The sequence below is a fragment of the Zalophus californianus genome, chromosome 11 (assembly GCF_009762305.2).
Source record: "Zalophus californianus isolate mZalCal1 chromosome 11, mZalCal1.pri.v2, whole genome shotgun sequence".
NCBI classification, from domain to species: domain Eukaryota; kingdom Metazoa; phylum Chordata; class Mammalia; order Carnivora; family Otariidae; genus Zalophus; species Zalophus californianus.
In genome coordinates, this window is record NC_045605.1 from 86,334,749 (window position 1) to 86,346,445 (window position 11,697).

The window sequence follows — 11,697 nt, forward strand, 5'->3', positions numbered from 1 at the left end:
AAGGCTGCTTCCTGCCCAACTTTGTTTTTCTCTGTTATGTACCCAGCTCAGCTTATAAATGGGAAGGAGTGGCCAGCTTCTCCCAACGAGCCAGGCGGGGGGTAGGAAGGCTGGTGCATCAGGAACTATGGCCTTTCAAGTTGGGTGCTCCGGCCTGTCTGACATGGCGAGGCTTCTGCCCGTGTCTCACACTTTGCAAATCTCACATCACTTTGGGTCACAGAAGTCCTCCCCCCACGCCCAAATTAGAAAGGGCAAGTAGCCAGGCTCCCATCTGATAGGGGAGGAAATGAGGCCAAAGCCCTTCCAAATCTTAATCCTGCTGAAACTAGAGAGCCCTAGGACACTTATTCATTGAACCCTGGCATCCTTGCTCAGACGATGGTCTTTTGAGAATTCATTTTTCAAGACGAAGTGTTTCATTAGGCAAAAGTCTACTCAGAGGCCATATTAATTACCTAGTAAGTGGCTTTTGTGGGATTTGTCTTTTGAGTAATTCAGACAAAAGATGACAGCTCGGGATAGATGGGCCTGCTGCTGTAAACAATAGCTAGCTTTTATTGAGCACGTATTATGTGCCAGCCTTTTATATGTTTTATCTTCTTTATTATTTTTTTAAGATTTTTTTTTTTATTTATTTGTCAGAGAGAGAGAGTACAAGCAGGGAGAGCTGAAGGCAGAGCAGGTAGAGGGAAAGGCAGGCTTCCCGCTGAGCGGGGAGCCCGATGCGGGACTCGATCCCCGGACGCTGAGATCATAACCTGAGCTGGAGGCAGACGCCTAACTGACTGAGCCACCCAGGTGTTCCTGTTTTATCTTATTTAATACTAAGAACAACCCTCTGAGATCAATAGTACTATTATCCCATTTTATAGATAAGGAAACTGAAGGTCAGAGAAGTTCAGTAACTAGCTCAGGGTCACACAACTATATAAGTGCAGGAAATGGGATTTGAACCTAGGTTTTCTGACTCCATACTCTGACTCTCACTCACCATGTCAATGTTTCCCAAATTTCCTGCATTTGCTTTGGCCCACACCAAATCTACCAGATCAAAATCTCCAGGGACCTGAGAGAGTCTGTCTCTGGACACCAATCTAAAGTAGACGTCTCTCCAGGCACCAACACACCACTACTTTATTTTCATCATTGTTCTTATCACTACCTGATATTTTCTTATTTGTGTATTTGCTTATTGTCTTTCTTCCCCACTGAATGACAAGTTCCTTAAGTGCAGGGACAAGGTGCTCAAAGTTTTATTTCCAGACTGCTAAATAGAGGGTAGTACCTTGTAAGTACTCAATACATACTTATTGAATAAATTAGCTGACATAATAAATATGTCTACTAACATAATAATAAATAATAAGTTATATTAAGAAGGATACTGAGTCTGGAGCCAGGTTCTAGGGGAAGAGAATCATTATTACACACCAGTGTCTCCCAAGGCTATGAGATGTGGAAATGTTGGCACACAGGCCATGTATTTGCCATCCCGGAGAAAGAAACTCAATCCCAAGATAATTAAGTGCAAGATGACAGAGCAAGTCAGTAGGAGAGGCAGGTATAATGTAGTCCCTTCCTTCACGGATCTTTATCTTTTCCTTGGGAAGTCAAAATGAATACATATGTGATGGAGAACCAGTACATGATTAACAGTGAGGTGCTGACCAGAAATGCAACCAGAATGGATTAAAGAGAAATTAGAGTGGGAACAGGAATGTACAGCTCTCTGCGGGAAGGAGAAATTTAGTTGTCCCTTGAGTGAATATCTGGGAATTTTCTTTGTGTCAGACTTATACTATGAACTTTCCCTAGAGTGGGTAATTACTTTTCCCTTACAACACCCTAATGAAGTAAGTAGTGTGATCACAACTTTATGGATGAAGAAACTGAGTCACAGAAAGGCTAAGAAACTTGCTCCAGGTCACAGAGCTATAAGGACTGAGTAGGGATTAACAGCTAGTGATTCCAAAGCCAGTTCCCCCCACCAAGCCTGTAAGCAGAGCAGGTGTGCCCGGCAGAAACAGCCTGAGTAAAGGTCTCGGCGAGGAGTCAGGAGTTGGCACTGCAGTTCCGGGGTAGGGATGGAATAATGACAGGTTCAGGTTTTCTTTCGATATCGTCACGGTCCAACACGGCAACTTGTTTGCCAAATGCACCACACCTGAGCCATGATCGCAAGCAACTCATAGGTTTGTTACCGACTCTGGCATCGGCAAAGCTGGGGGAGTCCCTGGGTGAGGCGCCCAGTGACAGAGGACTCCTTGACACCTGTGTGGAAAGAGCCTGATCCTGGGGACACAGATATAGGACAGGAACTCACCTGTTGAAAAATACCAGGAGGCGGTGGAGGGGGCAGATTAATTTCAGGCAGTCTTTTGTGAATCTGCTTGTCTGTAGGCTGTACCCATTTGACATAGCCTGTTCAGTATGTCAAGTCCCCTTGCTGGAAGAAGGGCCCCCCGGAACAAGGTCACTCCAGCCTGCAGGGGACATCCAGTTCCTGGGGAGCTCAGGGTACCTTGTGCAAATTGGTTTTGGTTTTGGTGTTGCATTTGTGGGGCATTTTGGATGACTTTGCCTGCATTATTCATCCATATAAAGCAAGAAGGTCCCCTGAGGGCACGGGCTCCCGGGCAGCTATCAAATCACCTGGAGCTAGTGTGTTACCTGCCAGGCTGGCTCTAAGGGATTTTTGCCCTTCAGTGAAAGCCTCGGAGGCTGCCTCAGTTTCTGTCACACTGGCCCATAGAACCTTGGACATTTCCTCTGCTGCCTCTGCTATTTTCCTGGTGTAATCGTGTTGTGAGCCCTTAGCCCCAGTCCTCCAGCCTCAAATGTCACTATTATATGCAGGGCAGTGGGTAGGAAAATGGCTCATCACCTCCGACTGGGAATTGGGACCAGCAGGGTCCCATCACGGGGCGGTCGGTAAATGTCGAGGAGGTGGTCGGAGTTAGCAGAGTGTGCAGCTGAGTTTGGCCACCAAGAGGGCGTTACCTAGGGGAGTGGCACAGGTGGACCAGCTTCCCTTTGGGGCTTCTAATCACTCACGTTTCTTTAGTATCTGGGCCAGCATAGGGCCATGAGTCCTGACATGCTGTGCAGGCCTAGGAAGACACAAACACACACATATGCATTTGGATAATTGCATGATCTGGACTCATGGGCCATCATGACTCATTGATACCATCAATCAATGTCCTGCCCATCTGGTCCTGGATAGCAGGGGCCTAGACCAGTAGCATTACTACTAGTGGTTTTGTGGGCCTTTTTCGTGAGTTTGAGGTCATTCAGCATGGTGCAAATTAGAAGGTGGCTTGCTCATGGGGTCAGAGCCTACCTGACATTGTGTGAGGTCTAGCCATTGGGATGTGGCCTTGACCATGTATACATACAGATTAACCTGGGGCTAGCCTTAAGCAGTAAGCTTGCTTTGGGAGGTCTGGGAGGGGAAGCCTTAGTCATAGTGGAAATGGGGTTCATTGTACCCTGTGGGGAGGATGGGGGAGGAGAGAGTTATAACTTTGGGGGTCTGTCTGGTGTTCACCTCTTGCCAGTGTGTGGTCCATGCTGAGTGAGGGATCCCCAAAGGGGAAGATGCCTATGCTCTGGCAGGAGGCCCGTTGGCAGATGATGCGGGTAATAGGGTTATTATCCTCTGAGAAGCAGTGGCTGGCTGGGCCATGGTCATCACCTGCCAAGTGGCATTTGACTCCCTGGGCCAGAACAACTCTTGAGCCATGTCCAGGTCATGGAGGCATGTGTTGATATTGGGAAGGCTGTCACAAAGATGCACAAAGCAGCAGTGCTGAGGGGACATTGACCTACGTGCTAGGCAGCCAGCTAGGCATGATAGCTGGGGCACAGACAGCCTGGGCTGGGGAGTTCTAAGAGTACAGGACCACGCTCCTTTTTGTTTCTCCCGGTGGCTGCTCAGGGTCACGTAATGTGCCTGGCCTGTGGTGTTGTGGAAGAAGAGTTATGCACTCCAGACGGAGATTCGACTGCAGGTGCCATACTGCCCAGGTCTCCTGGCATGGAGTGGCCCAGGCCACGGCCAGCAGCCATATCAGGCACAGCCAGCTACTGATAACCTAAAGGTTCCACGATAACATTGTCCAGTGTTTAGACTCCACATTCAGGGCTGCCTTTTTTTTTTTTTTTAAGATTTTATTTATTTATTTGACACAGATAGAGGAGGTGGGGAGAGAGCTAGCACAAGTAGGGAGAGAGGCAGAGGGAGAGGGAGAAGCTGGTTCCCCGCTGAGCAGGGAGCCCGATGCGGGGCTCCATCCCAGGACCCTGGGATCATGACCTGAGCCGAAGGCAGCCGCTTAACCGACTAAGCCACCCAGGCGCCCCATGGCTGCCTTTTATAAGGCTGTGGGGCATCTGTACCCCCCAGCTGTGGGTGACTGTCCTCACTTCAACTTCCTATCATGGGAGTAGATAACCTCAGGTATGCTATTTTAGAATAATGCTTTGGTGTTTTGCCTTCCTCCGAGAGCCATGTGGTGACAGGTGTTAGTCCAGGTGCTGTGAATACTTCCCTGGGAGAAGGGCCTGAAATCAGCCAGTCTTTAAAGCTACTCTAAGTCCCATCATGGGGTATGTTTGAGAGGATGGTGGTGCCTGCTCTCTGGGCTGGTAGAAAAGTAATATCAGGGATTTTGCCATTCTGTCTATGGCCGGGAGGTTCCAGGTGACTCTCTGCCTTCAGTCCAGGCATCAATCTTCCGTGGACTGAGCTCAGACAGTAAAAGGATAGAGTAATGGAGGACCTAGGAACCGTGGCAGGCAGATGAACATGGGAATCCATGACCTGGAGCCTGGGTCTCCCATCAGAACCAGTAAAGGCAAATGGGGGCATTTTATTCTAGGTGACAGGTCCCTAGGGGCAGATATCAAGGGAGCTAAGTGCAGTAAAAGGAAACTGATTTGGGAAACCACGTGCCATTTTGTAACTCTAAGAGGAGATGCATTGTTGTGGAGTCCACGGGACCGTGGTAGGAGGAGTGATCCAGTAATAAGCATCCATGTCTGCCATGGCTGGGGCATCCTGGATGGCCCCGAGAACCTGGGGTAAGGGCCTATGATAATCAGTTTGCCCCTGGGAGTACAGTTAGGCTCCTTGGTCACTCTGCTGGGAGTGGCACACTGCACCCAACTCTTTCTCCACAAGTATTCAATATTTCTGGGAGAGAAGTAGAGAATGGGTGGGAATGGTAAGTACAGCACCATCTTGGGGGAGGCCTTGAATGTCAGCCTCCAAGAATGTGAACTTAATGAGCTATTGATCCTTTGAAGACTCTTGAGCAGGGGGAGGATGTGACTGGAGTTGCATTTGGGTTGGATGGGAGAGGCAGGAGGTGGGGCTGTTATCTGAGGACATTCAACATCAGTGAAGGGTTGAAGAAAGGAGGTAAGGGGCAGAGGGAACGAGCAGGTGGGCAAGGGCAGGAGGGACTCTGCATGACTGGGCAAGACTTGTCTGGAGGAGACAAGGAAGGAGCAGCCCAGGCAGCTCCAGAATCATCTATAGCAGCCCCCATGGATTGAGCACTTACTCCCTGCCATGGATTAGCACCTGGTTGGGGTCATCCAGGTGCTAATATATAATGTATCATTTATTTTCCAGTAAGCTGGTGGGGTACACATGACTGGCCTCCTGCTTCTGCCCCATCCAGATAAGCCATTCTCTAAGCAGCTGCTAGAGGCATCCCTTTATAACTTACATCACATCACCTTCCTCCTGAGCCTGAAGCCTTTCAAAGCTCTCCTGCTTGCCCAGAGCAAGAGCCAAAGCCCTATCAGGCCCTCCATGCCTGGTCCCACCCATCTGCATGTCCTCTCTTCCACACCCTGCTCTCCTCTGCTTCAGCCACACCCCCTTTGTCATTCTTCAACCTCTAGCTTTAGGGTCTTTGCTCCTTCCCTCTCCCTGGAACATTCTTCCCCAGGTGTTGGGTCTCCATATTAGAAAGGCCTTCCTTTACTACCTGAATAAGACACTGCCAGGCCTGACCCCTCCACTGCCTTCCCCTTCACGCCGCATACCACCATCTGACATACTATGTGTTTGCTGGCTTATTTGTCTAGCATCTCTCTCTCCCTCTAGGTTGGAGTTTGCCATTCAGGCATGAGCAGTGTTTGTTGGGTTCACAACTATGTATTTCCAGAGCCTAGAATGGTTCCGGCCCTGTATTAGGTGCCCAATAAGTACTTATGGAATGGATGGATAGTGAGTATTATTACCCTGATTTGATGGAAGGGGAAACTGAAGATCAGAAGGGGTGAGCAATTTGTCCAGGGGATGGCTAGTAGTGGCCAAAGCTAGGATTCAAGCCCAGAAAAGTCTGACCACAAAGACTGTTTTTTGGCATTAGGGTACAGCACTCCCGAGGAGTTTTAGACCTTTGTAACCAAGAAACCATGTCTTCTGTTGTTTTTTAAAAGATATTATTTTTTAAGTAATCTCTACACCCAATGTGGGGGCTTGAACTTACCACCCTGAGATCAAGAGTCACATGCTCTAGAAACTGAGCCAGCCAGACACCCCAAGAAAGCAGTTCTTTATTTTTTTTTAAATATTTTATTTATTTATTTGACAGAGAGAGATACAGTGAGAGAGGGAATACAAGCAGGAGGAGTGGGAGAGGGAGAAGCAGGCTTCCCGCTGAGCAGGGAGCCCAATGCGGGGCTCGATCCCAGGACCCTGGGATCATGACCTGAGCCGAAGGCAGACGCTTAACAACTGAGCCACCCACGCGCCCCGAAACCAGGTCTTTAATCAACAGGCATGGGGCACTTCTGGGGAAGAGCTGGTTTGGGTGGTGATAGGGGAAAAATGACAAATTCATTCTGGACTCTGCTTTCCTTTGAGTCTCGTTGGACCTGAGCGTCCCTGGGTAGCCAGTTAAGCATTTCTTGTACGCCAGGTGCTGTGCTAGACCCTAAGGATTTAAAAATCCTTAGTTGTGAGCTTAGATGGTGAGCTCACCATCCAGGGGTGAAGTGTCGAGGGCACACTTACCAGATTCATGGAGCAGGGGTTTGCCACCAGCCGACCGGAGCATGGAGCTGGGCACACAGCCAGACTCTGTGGGCCAGACACTGGCTGAGCGGCAGCTTCTCACAATCCTGTTCATTTGTTCAGCAGTCACTCAGCTCTTGGGTTGTGCCAGACGAAGTAGTGACATTAGAAATACAGAAATGGGTCAGATAAGGGCCTGTCCTCAGGAGCTCACAGAAGTGAGGGCGAGGCAAATACCTCCTTATTCATTCATTCGCCAGCTAGGAAACCAGGGCCTACCTTGTGCCGAACACTCCTAGACTGTGGGTGCACGACAATGAACAGAGTAGGCACTAGCCTGACACTCAAGGGGCTGACAACTAACGGCAAGTCATGAAGTGGTATTACCAGTACTGTTATTAACAATAACGACGGTGACTAACGAAAGTTGAGTGCCGGCCACTGTCAAAGCACTCACACGATTTATTTCATTTATTCCTCACGATGACCCTGTGGTTGCCCCTGTTAACAGATGGGGAATCTGAGCCTGCCGTCTCCCCAAAATTCTGGGATTTTCTGGGAGCACAAAGGACAGCATCACTAATTTTACTGGTAAGTTCAGGAAAGGCCTTCTAAGAGACTGACTTTTTCAGGTAGGACTTAAGGAAATAGGGATTTTCTCTAATCAGAAACACTGGGGCGAGAACCTGGAACAATGAAAGCCCTGTACCTGCTTCAAAGGGTAGTTGTGACATGTCCGCAAGAAAAGGTGCATGGAACCCTAGCCCTGTGACTGGCCCAGGGCAGACGCTCTGATTTGTGTGCCCCCTGTTGATGGTCCCCATGGTGGTAGGAATGTGTGGCCACTGTCCCCATGCACCCTGGTTTTTTAAAGATACCCTTCAAGTTATAACCTTCTTGGAGGCCTTGGCCTCTCTGAGGCACTCCATTACAGAACTCAAATGTGGTTGAAGATGCTAGCAAGGGCAGCGCCCCACCCCGCCTTCATTGCGTAAGGTCGTTGTGCAAACACACACACACACACACACACACACACACACACACACATTCGCACGCACAGAGTTCCTGGGGAGATCATGGTAAACACCAGCCTCAGCCTGTCTTTTGCATCGCAAGGGCTGAGTGGTCTCCCTTTGTGGCTGGTGCAGAGGAACAAATTAGATGGTAAATTAGTAATTCCTGAAGACATTAGCTAGCACCCCGCTCACCCAGTGAGTGTCTGAGTCATGGCAGGTCCTCTCCACAGCACTGCCTATGGATAGACGCTCTTCCTCCCTCAGACAGAAGCCGGACTGCCCAGAACACCCCAGGGGGGTAAGCTTGAAGGCTCATGCCCCTTTCAGAATCGTTTTCTTTTAATAAAGATAAATTTAATGACCACTTCTGGCTCTCTGAAGAAGGAGAAGTTCCCTTGCTGTACTGCATTCATCAGAGAGTTGGTCAAGCTTACTCACCAGCAGATGATGCAGTCCTGGTGGCTTCCTGGATCAGATCTCGGCGGCCTGCCCCGCCAACACCCTCTCAGCTAATGGCCCTGCTTCACACCTGTTCCTTCTCGGGAGGTCCTGGCACCCTAGCGCCTGCTGCCTGTGCCACCTCATCTCCCTGCCAGGACACCTGCACGCCCTTGCACACGGCAGAGCCTGCTCCACGGCCGAGGGCTGAGGGGGTGCTTTCTTCTTACTTCTGCTCAAGGCCGGTTGCTAGTTGAGCCTGTTGCAAACCCACGGCTTGGAGCCCTGGGCCTGTCGGTGGCCCAGCCATCTCTCCGATAAGGTGGAGACTTCGTTCTTGCAGTGAGTTCTCACACCAGATGTGCTCTATGCAGAATCCCTAGGTCTTTGGAGGGTGGTCTTCTGCGTTGTGCCAAACAGCAAGCCCCAGATGGCCCACGTCCTAACTCAGACCCTCAACCTCTGGTTCAGAAAGTAGAGAATACTCTGGATCCACGCTTTGCACTGGCTCCAAAAGGCCCTCCAGCTGCAAGAAGCCATCTTGGACCTTGGTCATGCATTGCTCTCGCTCTCTCTCCCCTGCACCATCAGCCAGTACTTACTCTCCCCTCTTGCTCAGGGCAGCACTGTATTTATTATTTCAGTAAAGGGATGCTGCAGGCTCTACCCCAAAGTTTGGAGGCTCACACAGACCTGGATTTGAATCCTGGCTCCACCACTTCCCAGCCAGCCAAACTTAGATGGGGTATGCAGTCTTTCTGAACCGCAGCACCCTCATTTTTAAAACAGGGACGTCTGGACCCACTTCGCAGGGTGGGTTACATGAGATATTGCGAGGAAAGAGCTCGCACAATTGTCACTATTGCATACGTGTGCCGTGTGGGTTCACCCAGCAATAATTTCAGGGCCTGGATTTGATCACCTCCTAATTAGATATTAAATTCTAAGCTGGTTCTTCTTTCAAACCCCTCAGGGCCCTGAACAATTATAGGCACAGGGAAGTCACTCCTAAGTAGCTGAACGTGCTGAATAAAGCAGACTCCTGCAGCTCCTTTCCCTTGTCTTTCCCTCCAGGCTCTTATCAGCTGCTCTCCTGCCCGGCCTCTTGGATCCCCGGCTTTGGGGCCACTCCAGGCTCTCCTTTCCCAGGGCTCCATCGCCTCGCGCTCGCTGGCTCTTGAAGTCCTGGTGTGCACGTGATCGTTGCCATGCCCCGAAATGGCGGCTTCCCTGCGTGGGCCTTGTCTGTCAGCTGCCTCTGGCCGCCGGCATCGTCTATCTGCGGGACCAGGCGCCATCCCAGGGTGACAGCTCTCCAGACCTCAGCCTGAGTCTCTCCCAGCATTAGCAGCCCACCCTGGCCCAAAGATATCTTTTATAGCTGATCTCTGGCGGCACCTCCTACCTTCCAATTAGGAACCTGTCAACACCCTGGCCATCACTCTTCCTGCGGCGGCTGACAACACACACGCCTGCTGGAGCTGCTCTGGGAGAACGAAGCAAAATTATTTCCACGGGGGAGGTAGCGCTGAGCACAAAAGTTGGAATCTGGGTGAATCTGCATATAGTCCAGCCTCCTTCTCTTGGCATACAGTTGGTATTCAATATATGAACATGCACGAACTGAAAAGGCCAAGGAGACATTTTTTGGCTAGTGGATTCCCTTTCTCAGTGCTTGTTGATATCCAGTTCAATTCTTCCTTGTACATGCAATTCAGAAAGTTAGCTCATGACGAATATATCATAACGTTTGCTTTGCTTTATTTCTGTGGGTGACAAGAAACTGATACCAAACTCTTTGTCCACCCTCTTCTACCTTCTCGTAGGATCATGGTGAAGCTGTCTGACATCCAGGGCCATTTTCCGAACCTGGAGCTGGAGGTGTGACACAATCTAACATTTTTCTTATCTGGCAGTGTGGTCTGGTGGTTTGCGCGGGGGGCTCTGCAAGTCGGAAGTCTGGCTTTCTATTTCTGGGGCTTAAGGGAAACCGTGCAACAACAGTCTTTGCAGCCCTACTCACTCTTGCTTTCTCTTTCTCTTGTTCCCTGTAATGAGCAGGACCTGGGATGGCTTAGCCACAGCAGTCAGGAGAGGAAATGCACCGCCCTTCTGGCCCCTGCTTCAGTGGGAAGTGGGAAACAGAGGAACGCTATAATCCAGAGACATGGAAAGTCAGGATGGGGCCCAGGAGAGGGGTTTGGAGCAGAGAGTATGAGGATGCAGTGATGGCAGACGGGACCACATCAAACTAGATCTTTCCTCCTGCCATGGCTCAGAAGCCTGAAACCACGAGGGTCCCGGTTGGGGGGGGGAGATCCCCCTCCACCCCCTCTCCTGCCTGCTAAGGAGCACCCTGTGTGCCTGGAAAGGGAGGTGGGAAGGAGTTACCCCAGCTTTGCCCTCCAGGGAGCAAATCCAGAAGTGGGGCAACAGGGAAGTTCTTTGATCTGAAGTAGAAAAATGTGGGGAGAGAGGGAGAAAGAACCAAAGCGGCAGCAAATTCGATGCAGCCAGACAGGGACAATAAGAAGCAGAGGGCATTAAGATCCCCATTACAGAGGGTAACAGCACACTTGCTTAACCCTTACCCCTGGCTCGGGAAAGGCCTCCTGAGGGGGTATCTGTGTCCAACCAGCCCTAGCAGAGTTAGAAGCACAAATGTCCCAGGAATCCCACTGCACCCCAGCCTTCAAAGTACGTAGAGATTTGAACAGCTTGACATTGATAGAAAACTTTTGGCATTTGATCAAATTATCCCACTGTAACTATGCAAGTTCTGGGCTCTATCTAGAAAGAACAGGGCAAGCTGGGGAGGAAAGAGTCATTTAACATGCCATTTCCTTCCTCATTTCTACTCCACTGATCTGTAGGTCTCAATTCCTGCTACTGTAGTTGCTGTTTTAACAACCAGGAAGCTATGAGACCTTTTGGGTTATCTTTAGAGTGACACCCTGCAGCAGCTTTTAGGCCGAGCCTTGGGCTGGGCGATCCGATGGCATTTGCCGCAGGCTGACAATTGCTTTGGGGTTCTGAGGGTTTTCTCTCTCCCAGGGTGGTTCAGACAGTAGGTTTCCTGGGTTAATGCTATGTGCATTATGCAGAGCCTCCGACTATGGTGGGAATAGGGTGCTTTGTGAGATCCCAGTGGTAACACACAAGAGAAGGCCAACTATTTTGTGTGATTTGGGGCGTTTTAAAGAC